We start from the raw sequence: 10865 nt of genomic DNA on the forward strand, positions 1-10865 counted from the left end.
GGACATTTGAAAAGTCAAAACACTATCCATCAGAGTCTGCATGGTTTTATGAAGGGCAAATCACATTTGACTAATTTGCTAGAGTTCTTCGAGCATGTAACAAGCAAAGTGGATAATGGGGATCCTGTAGATGTAATATATCTTGACTTCTGGAAGCCATTTGATAAGGTGCTGCACAAAAGGTTAATTCACAAGGTAGGATCATATGGAATTAGGGATAATTTATTAGCTTGGATAGGTGACTGGCTGATGGACAGAAGACAGAGAGTCAAGGTAAGTGTTTATTTTTCTGGATGGCAAGAAGTAACAAGTGGGGTGCCACAGAGTTCGGTCCTTGGACCCTGGCTATCTACAATCTACATTAACAACTTGGATACAGGGATCAAAGGCTCTGTAGCCAAATTTGCGGATGGCACAAAAATAGGCGGGACAATAAATTGCAATGAGGAAATAAGAACCTTACAAACGGATATACATAGGTTAGGGAGTGGGCCAAAATGTGGCAGATGGAGTTTAACGTGGATAATTGTAAGGTCATGCATTTTGGTCAGAAAAATGGGAAGGCGACCTATTATCTAAATGGAAAGAGACTTTGGGGTACTCCGGTGCAGAGGGATCTGGGTGCCCTTATTCATGAGTCACAGAAAACTGGCGTGCAGGTTCAGCAGATAATAAAGAAAGCAAATGGAATATTGACTTTTATAGCTAATGGAATAAAATATAAGGTAAGGAAGTATTGTTGCAACTATACAAGGCGTTGATGAGACTGCACCTGGAGTATTGTGCACAGTTTTGGTCCCCTTATTTGAGGAAAGATGTAGTGGCATTGGAGATAGTTCAGAGGAGCTTCACTAGATTGATCCCAGAGATGAGAGGTTTGTCATAAGAAAAGAGATTGAGCAGTTTAGGCCTGTACTCTTTGGAATTTAGAAGAATGAGGGGAGATCAAATTGAAGTATTCAAGATGAAAGAAGGTATGGATAAAATACACATGGAGCGGATGCTTCCACTTATGGGGCATTCTGGGATGAGAGGTCATAGTCTTAGGATAAGGGGTAGCAAATTTAAAACAGAGCTGAGGAGATGCGACTTCTCCCAAAGGGTTATGAACCTGTGGAATTCATACCCCCAAAGTGTGGTGGCTGCTGGGATAGTGACTAAATTTAAGGAGGAGTTAGACAGATTTTTAATTGGTAATGGGTTGAAGGGTTATCAGGAGAAGGCAGGAAAATGGGGGTAAGGAGCATATCAGCCATGATCGAATGGTGGAGCGGATATCGATGGGCTGATTGGCTTAATTCTGTCCCTATATCTTATGAACTTATGAACTTATTCTTACTACATTGACATTTTGATCATCAGTATGCAGTTTTTGTGATCCATTCAGTTTTGGCGCCATGTTAGTTATTGCCAGCTACTTTGACTCAGTGCAACAATGGCATTGTCCATCCTGAGCTTAATCTCTTCCTTCACTTGAACTAACTTCTCTGGGTTGAGTCTGTAAGCATCTTGTTTTATGACTTATGTGTCCCTTACAACAATATCATGTGAAGCCAAAAACATTTTTCCTCCCTATTCAAACAAAGTGGTTTATGAACTCATAATAGCTTTTGTGAGTCATTTCAATATTGTTCTGGAAGATTGCATAATATTCCATTGTCTTTTAAGCATCTCTGTGTTACACAATCTGATTATTGGAGGCCCACTGTTTGAATTCACAATTTCTGATTTATTCTCAAATTGTTCTGTTACTTTTTATTTCACTCTTTTTTTCCCCCCACCATAAAAAACACTCTTTTTCTGACTAACCTTTTGGCATTGTATATCTTTAACATATTATCATGTGACATTCATTGATTTTCTTCTCCTGTCTAGAGTACTTACAACATAATATAGATCATTGAGGTTCCTTCTTATTTGCTAAGTTCTAATGAAACTTGCATTTAATAGTTCCCCAGAGGCAAGCAATAATAATGACACCAGCAACAAAATTCCAACTTTGTCCTTTTTATATGCTTTAGCTTTCATTATTTGTGGATTCTAGTCTTTATCCTTTATTATTTCTTTGTCTTTCTCTTTGTTCTTAAACCTGACACTCTTTCCATCTCAAGATTTTCTATTCAAAATTTCCTTATTGATTCCCATTTAACCATCTCCCCACAAATAATTGCCTGTGTGCGATATCACAGGCATCTCCAGGATTGCTGCTTCTCACATCTTTGATATTTAATGTTCATCTGAATACATTTTAAAGGTTACTGGAATCCTATTTCAGAATTCTTACAAATTCATGATTTCTGTTATATTCTCAACATTTTTCTATAACTTCAGTAACCAAATCTGTTGATCCCATAACATTTGATTTTCTCTTAAAATTCCACACATGTCTGATTAAGTTTATTTCTTTTGATCCAAAAAACTTTAATTGATATGTTTCAGTACAAGCTCGTAGTCAAGAGTCTTTTACAAACCCTTGCAGCCTGAAGCTTCTACAGACTAACAAAAAGCTGATATGAAACTATTATTCTGAACTCAATTTTGATTCTTATCAAACCATTATTTTTTGGTACATCATAAAACTTAGCATCGTAAACATTTCATCAATTAACTACACAGTTATCTTGCTAAGTATTTAATTGAAGTCAAATGCTTTCTTGGAAATTATGTATTTAGTTCACTGTTCCAAATGACTTTCTGACCACTTAAAAATGTTAGCTTGATAGAACTGAAATACAAATCTATATTACCTCTTCTTTAAAATCCAAATGACAAACTATATTAATATATTATGAACCTTTATAGCATTAATATTTCCATATGGACCCCTGAGAGATTTAACCTTATCAAAACAGTTTTTATATAGGCATGCTTCATTTGTTTGTAGAATTCTGCCAGTGAACCACCACGATAGTTTCCAACCAAAGAAAAACCTCAGTTATACATTACAAACAATGTCTTGGCCTCCATACAGTTCATTGGGTGAATGTAGCAGTAGTGAAGTGTTATCTTCCAGTCCGAGTTAGCAATTATTTTTGATATAGAAAGCTCCAGTGATGCCTTTAAGTGCTGACTAGTCATACAAGTACAGTGACTACAAAAAAAGTTCAGAGGCTAGGCATCCTGCAGCAAGTCACTCATCTCCTGAGTAGTCAAAGCCTATCCACCATCTGCAAGGCACAAATCAAGAGTGTGTGGAAAGCTCCACACTTGTGTGGATGAATGCAGCTCCAACAACGCTCAAGAAAATTGAACCATCTGGGACAAAACAGTCAGATTGATTGGCAACATATCCACTAACATTCAGTCCCTCCATCACTGATGCTCAGTAGCAACAGAGTATACCATCCACAAGATTCACAAAAGAACCTCACCAAGGCTCCTTAGATAGCACCTTCCAAATCCGTGACCACTCGTATGAAGAAAGACAAGTGTAGCAGATGAACGGGAACACCAACTGAAAATTCCCCTCCAAGCCACTCACCATCTTGACTTGGAAACATATCGCCATTCCTTTAGTGTCACTAGGTCAAAATCCTGAAACTCCCTCTGTAATGGGATTGTGGCTGTACCTAACCAAATGGATTCAATCATTCAATATGTAGCTCACTAACACTAACACTTTCTCATTTGCAACTAGGGATGGACAATAACTTCTGGTTCAGTCAGCGATGTGTACAGCCCATCAATAAATAAAACTAAATTGTCTGATTGCTTTTGCAGAACTGACATGAGAAAGAGATAATTAGTGTGCACAACGTAGTGGTCAGGCCTGAGTGAAGTCAAAATTCTTAATGTGCACTCTTGGACAATAAATGACCTGCCAATAAAGTGCAATTTAAAGATAGATGGGTGTTATTACTGAGTCATTGCAGTCATGATTACTGCAATCCACCAAGCTGGGCCTCAAAAGTTTTCCTCCATCCCACAAGGCAAAAAAAAGCACAGGAACTCTGCTCATATTGCATGGGGTGTCACCAATTTGTGCAATTATTGCATAGTTGACTTTTAATCAAAGATAGTAAAGTTCCAACTTCATGTTGTTGTGAATAAGTTGCAGGATCTGCCTCTGACACATGATGATCTCCTCAATCCTTCATGTTCCCTTTTATGTTGCTGTCCCCATGGCCCCAATGAAATTTCATTTGCACTCACTTCTGCTGAGCCCCTTTATTTAAATATTAATATCCCTCTGTATTCCCAAATTCCATGGCTTCCAGAATTGCCATGCCTTTGTTGGCCCTACACGACTGCCATGTAGCAGCCAGAGTGACCTGTGAGAACATCCCTTCCCAGAACTGCCCATCCCATCCTATGGCCTGTACGATCTTACCTTTTTATCTTGAATTGCCTCCTTTCACTGTAATCCATACCTTAGTGACCCAGTCCAATGAACCCCATCCCTAGATTTGGACTGCTCGCTTTCACCCAGACATCATGGACTGCCCCAGTAAGCCCCGGTAATCATTACTGAACAAACCTTCAGGTCTAATAAGCAATGTAAGTCACACAGAGGCTGGCAGCCCCCAAGTAATCCAAAGTGAGTGAGTGTTAAGAAAGTAAGCTAACAGCCATAAGATATATCCCGTGTCGATGAGTATGTGTCCATATGTGCTAAGTGACCTGATAGTAGCATGCAAGTCTTAGGTGTTTGGGAGAGTTGGACTGACAGCAATCATGATAATGAGATGAGGCTGGTGGTTTGCACTTGCTGACTTGTGTGGCCATGAAAAATGCAGAGATATTGAAGAGAGGGAACTGTTGGATGACAGCCAGGACAAGCAATCGGCAAGCTGTAGCTGCTGGTTAGTTAGTGCCCACTCTAACTTACATGTTGGGAATTTGCAACATCTAGTTTTGCAGGGAAAGAGCGGAGAACTGGAAGTAGTGCAGAAATAAATAATAGGGCTAATAATAGGATGCAAATGCATGGGAATATGATATTTTCTGTACATAGGCAAGATTCTGAAGTTGTCATTTAAAGCTTATGGGGAAAATTGGGAAACATTTTTCTCAACACGAGTCTCTAGTTTTTTCATTCTTACCGTATGTTCCCAACTTTCTTGCTATTGTCCATGATGCACCGTGGAAGAGATGATTCCATCCATCATAACTTTAAATACCTCTTAACCTTTTCAATTCATGATAAAAGAATAAGACTGATCATAATTTCCAATAAGTATAAACTTTCAGTTCAATCTCATCCATGCAATTTTTCTTGTACTCTCCAGTGCCTTTATATCCTTTGTAAATAGTACCAGAACAGAATAAAGTACTCTTTGCGTGGTCTAAACAAAGTTCAATACAAGTCTGATGTATAGCCTCTACGATTACCATTTATTTCTCAGTTTGTATGATGATAACCTTGTTATTTAAAGTAAGAGTTCTAGCAATGAGAATGGAGTTATAACAATTTTGCATCCCAGTTTTGCAATTTCACAATACCCTTGAGGTACCACTCTCTCTTGAAATATTTCTGTCTCTTTGCCAATGGATTAATTTGAACGCAGTTGTCAAACTTATAGCTGATTGAAGCATGTTGTGACCTTGATTTCCATCAAAAATTTAAATCTGTTTCAACCTTGTTCCTGGTACTGCATGAGTTTTCTGGATCTTGACCAGTTCCACCTCCTTCAGGCTATCAGAGACAGTTGTGTGCTGAGCGATGCTGTGCCGGAAATCTGATAACCCCTTATATGTCTCTTGAATTTCAGAGCAAACTCGGAGCACTTTCAACTTCTGGTGAACTTCTTCCTGTTTGATGCTGGCAATGTTTAGCTAACTACTTTTGATGCTTTGGTTTGGCTATGCTCATTTGCTGTTGCCTAAATAATTGCATTGTCACAGTGCCTAAGCACATTTTCAAACCTTCTCGACATTCATGGAATAACACCTTACCTTTATTGCAATTACTTGTTGAAGTGTTTTTTTTGCTGATAGAGGGCATTTTCCCCTGCACCAACACTGTTTCAAACTGCTTCATCGTGCTAACATCCTAAATGACATCTAATAGGGAAGGCCATTCTGTAACACTGACATCAGTCTTGTGATCTAGAGCTTTACATACATGTTACAAGACATTAAAATTATGAGCTTAATATTAAAGATCTTTTTTTAATAAATCATTCAAAAAATGCACAAAAGTGTGTCATATGCCATTCAACAAATGATCCTTTGTTTCCAAGAAAATATGAAATATATGGTGCTTCCTTGGGACACGGATAGTATTTGATGTATTCTGTAAGTTGTTTTGGTCATGATTCAAACATTTCTGCTAGGTCAACAGTTGGTGCCCATCCCCAATTGTCCTTGAGAAGGTAGTGGTGAGGCATCTTTTTGAATTGCTGCTGATCATCTCATGTAGGTACCTCCACGGTTTGGAGCAGAAGGGAGTTCTAGAATTCTGACCTAGTGACAGTGAACAAACAGAAATATATTTCCAAGTCAGGATAGAGTAAAATTGCAGGGTTTTCATCACCTGCTGTCATTGCTTTTCAAAGTGATAGGAGTCACAGGTTTGGAACATACTGTTGAACTGAGCAAGGTGCTCAATATTGTGGTATTTATGATACACTTATGGTACACACTGCTGCCACTGTACTCTGGTGAGGGGAGTAAGTGAAGCTTTAAGCTGGTGCACTGTCCTGGATGGTTATGGTCTCGGTGTCATGGAAGCTGCACTCAACGAAGCAGTTGGAAAGTATTCCATCACACTTCTCATTTATACCTTGTAGATGATGGATATACTTCAGAAAGACTGATAAGCTATTTTGAGTAGTATGATGCTGATAATATAAAACAATAACATTTACTAAATACCCAGAGTCTGTGAGGAATTCTGTAGCCAACTAATTTAAGATTGTCAGTCAGGCTCATAGAGTGGTGTACTTGCATGAGCTGGAAATTATATGTATTAATACACAGGGCCCTATTCTTTACTGCATGCACTTCAATTCAACCAAGTAAGTGACAGCCATTCCCTCATTCATTTCTTAGGGCAAAATCTTCACTAATCAATGTCAATCTGCCTGATTTAAAACGTAAATAAAACTTGGTATTTAACTGTTAGTCATCATTAACTGGTGCATTCTCCATGGCAATGTGTCTCACAATCAGTTCATTTACCAACAAATCAGCAGTCTCATCTCAGCTGTATAGTGTTGCTTTTCCTTTACATGAACATCTCTTAAGTTGTCCTAATGTGTGCACGATGACACTCTTCAATAAAATCTGTATTTTTCAGTAATACCCAAATACTCAAGAAGCCTGACAGCATCCAAGCCAAAGCAGCTGCTTGGTTAGCACTTCAATCACCATCTTCAATGTTAATTCTCTGCAACACTGATGTAAAGTGGCATCAATATATTATCCCTGAGATATAATACAGTAACTCACCAAGGCTCTTTCAACAGCACCTTCTCAACCCAGGACCTCCAAAACCAAGAATATCAAGGGCAGCAGGTGTAAGGGCACACCATCACCTCCAAGTTCCCTTCTAAGCTACACAACATCCTGACTTGGAAATATATCACCATTCCTTCACTGCCAGGATCAAGTTCCTGGAAATCCCATCCCTAAAAGGACTGAAGCAATACAAGAAGGCAACTTTCTCCGAGACAATTAGGGATGGACAACAAATCCAGGCCCTTCCAGCACTGCCCCACATCCCACAAATGAATAAAAAACTTGATAATGTGTCACATCGAAGGTTACCATACAAAACACAAGCTCATCATCTGGAAGGTAACATATTAGCAAGAATAGAGAATTGGTTGATTAACTGGAAACAAGCTAGGGTAGGATTGAGTGATTTTTTGTTTCAGGTTGCCAAGCTATCACTAGTGGAATGACACAGCGATCTATACTGTGGCCTTAACTATTTATAATCCTTATAGATAACTTGGATGAAGGTACAGAATATATGATTGCTATATTTTCAATGACATAAAAATAGGGCAGACAGAAGGTTGTGAGTGGGCCATAAAGAGTCTAAGAAGGAATTTAGATAGGGTTAGTGAATGGGCAAAAGATTGGCAGATGGAGTACTGTGTGACGATAATCAACCATTTTGGTAGGAAGACTAGAAAACCATTAAATGGAGGAGGATTTATAAACTCTGAGGTAAAAATTAGTCTTGGTGTCTTGACAGATGAGAAAAAATGTGCTGATTTGAAAGGGAAGGAAATATTGTGATTTGCAAAGGGAATGGAGTAGAAAAGGCAAGGATATGGAAGACAGTAAGATTTATGTGGAGCATGTTAATGTGCTAGGGGATTTTGAGATCAAGAAAGAAGTGGTGTTAGATCTCTTGAAGGTGGATAAGTCCCCAAGGCCCGATGGTATCTACCCCAGGTTATTGAGAGAGGCAAGAGAGGAGATTGCTAGGCCTTGACCAAGACCTTTGTATCCACGCTAGCCACTGGAGAGGTCCTGGAGGACTTGTGAGTAGCTAATTTTGCTCCTCTGTTCAAGAAGGAAAATAAGGATAAGCCAGGAAACTACAAACTGGTGAATCTCACATCGGTGGGTTGGGAAGCTATTGGAGAGAATTCTTAGGGATAGGATTTACACACATTTGGAAAAGCATGCCTAATTAGGGACAGTCAGTAAGGTTTTGTGGTGGGCAAGTCATGTCTTACTAACTTGATTGAATTTTTTGAGGAATTGATGAACGTAATTAATCAGGGTAGAGTAGTGAATATTGTTCACATGGATTTTAGTAAGGCTTTTGACAAGGTGCCTCATGGTAGGCTCATCCAGAAGATTAAGATGCATAGGATCCACGGTGATCCATGGATTCAGAATTGGTTGCCCATAGAAGACAGAGGGTAGTAGTGGAAGGGTGTTTTTCAAGCTGGAGGTCCGTGACTGGTGGTGTTCCATACAGATCCGAACTGGGACCTCTGCTGTTTGTGATATATATAAATGATTGTAATTGATTGACAAGGGATTCAAAGGAAAAGCGGCTTAGACAGGGAAGTGGAATTGACCCCTCAATCAGATCAGCCACGATTTTATCAAATGGCAGAGCAGGATTGATGGGTTGAATAGTCTGCTCCTAATTCATATGTTCATATGAAAGTACTGCTATAATGCTGACCTTGTGCATTAAAAAATTACTCCTAATATGTCATGGATATTTAGTATTAAGACATAAAGACTTCAGTTGTATTAGTGGTGTTTAGCTTGTTTGTTTGAGCATAGTTAGTACCTATGTGGTATTAGTACATATCAGTCTGAAAGATACAGAGGACATAAAATTTCTAAACTGCGTTTGGGAGAACAGTTTTTTAACCAGTAAGTGGCAAGACCATGAGCGGAGGTGTGTGACTCAGGATTTACCTTTTCAGGAATGAATTTGAACAAGTGAGACAGCACTTTGTGAAAATGATTATAATTCAGTTAGACCCTGCTATTTTTTGGAAAGGATAAAGATAAAATTGGAGGAAAGGGTTTAAATTTGTAGGAAGCCAGTTTTATTAGGTCAAGAAGCAATTCAACAGAAGTGGGCTAGAAGCAGCTACTTGAATGAAAAATATGTCATAGTCATAGAGCTGTACAGCATGGAAATAGACCCTTCAGTCCAACTTGTCCATGGCAACCAGATATCCCAAATAAGTCTAGTCCCATTTGCCAGCAATTGGCCCATATGCCTTTAAGCCCTTCTTATTCATACATCCATCCAGATGCCTTTTAAATGTTGTAATTGTACCAGCTTCCACCACTTCTTCTGGCAGTTCATTCCATATACGCACCACTGTCTGTTTGAATAAGTTGTCCCTTAGGTGCCTTTTAAATCTTTCCCTTCTCACCTTAAGCCTATGCCCTCTAGTTTTGGACTCCCCTATCCTGGGGAAAGACCTTGTTTATTTACCCTATCCATGCCCCTCATGATTCTATAAACCTCTATAAGGTCACCCCTCAGCCTCTGTCGCTCCAGGGAAAAATCCCCAGCCAATTCAGCCTCTCCCTATAGCTCAAACCCCTCAACCCTGGCAACATCCTTGTAGCTCTTTTCTGAACCCTCTCAAGTTTCACAACATCCTTCCAATAGCAGGGAGACCATTACTGCACGCAGTATTCCAATAGTGGCCTAACCCTGTGTTGGAGCAATGGGAAGCAATCAAAAAAATAAATGGACGAGGTTTGAAAGGATATATGATTTGACTCTGATGAAAGAGTCCATAGAGGGCTGACAAAGCAAAAGAAAACAAGTTTATTGTCAAATGTAGAGGTGTTTATACTGAAGAAAGCTTTAAAGAGTTAATGTATTAAAAGGAAAATTAGGAAAGCAAAGTGAGGACTTGGGAAAATACTTGCAAGTAAAATCAAGGAAAATTCAAAGGTCTTTATATGTATATAAACAGCAAGAAGATAATTAGGGATCAAAAAGGTAAACTATGTATAGAGGAGAAGAGCATAGAAAGATTCTTAATGAATACTCTACAGCTGTCTTCATAAAGAGGGGACTGATGATGATGTCCTCGTTAAGGAGTAAGTGTGAACATTTGATTATTAAATTGAGGTGATACATTTTGAAAAACAACAAAGAAAAGAAAAAAGAACATGGATATACAAAACAAAATAAAATGTGCTACCCTAAAGGGTATGCATAAGGAGAAAGAGCTGGTTTTATATGTGCATATATAATAAAGGATGCAAGCCAGGTAGAATGACAGTTAATAAAACTCACAGTATCCTGGGCTTTATTAATAAGGGCTTAGAGGTTGCACTGAACTTGAAATGACACAAGAGATAGTAGGAACTGCAGATGCTGGAGAATCCGAGACAACAAGGTGCAGAGCTGGATGAACACAGCAGGCCAAGCAGCATCATAGGAGCAGAAAGGCTGACGTTTCGGGCCTAGA

The sequence above is a fragment of the Rhincodon typus genome, chromosome 1 (assembly GCF_021869965.1).
Source record: "Rhincodon typus isolate 14 chromosome 1, sRhiTyp1.1, whole genome shotgun sequence".
In the NCBI taxonomy this organism is placed as follows: Eukaryota; Metazoa; Chordata; class Chondrichthyes; order Orectolobiformes; family Rhincodontidae; genus Rhincodon; species Rhincodon typus.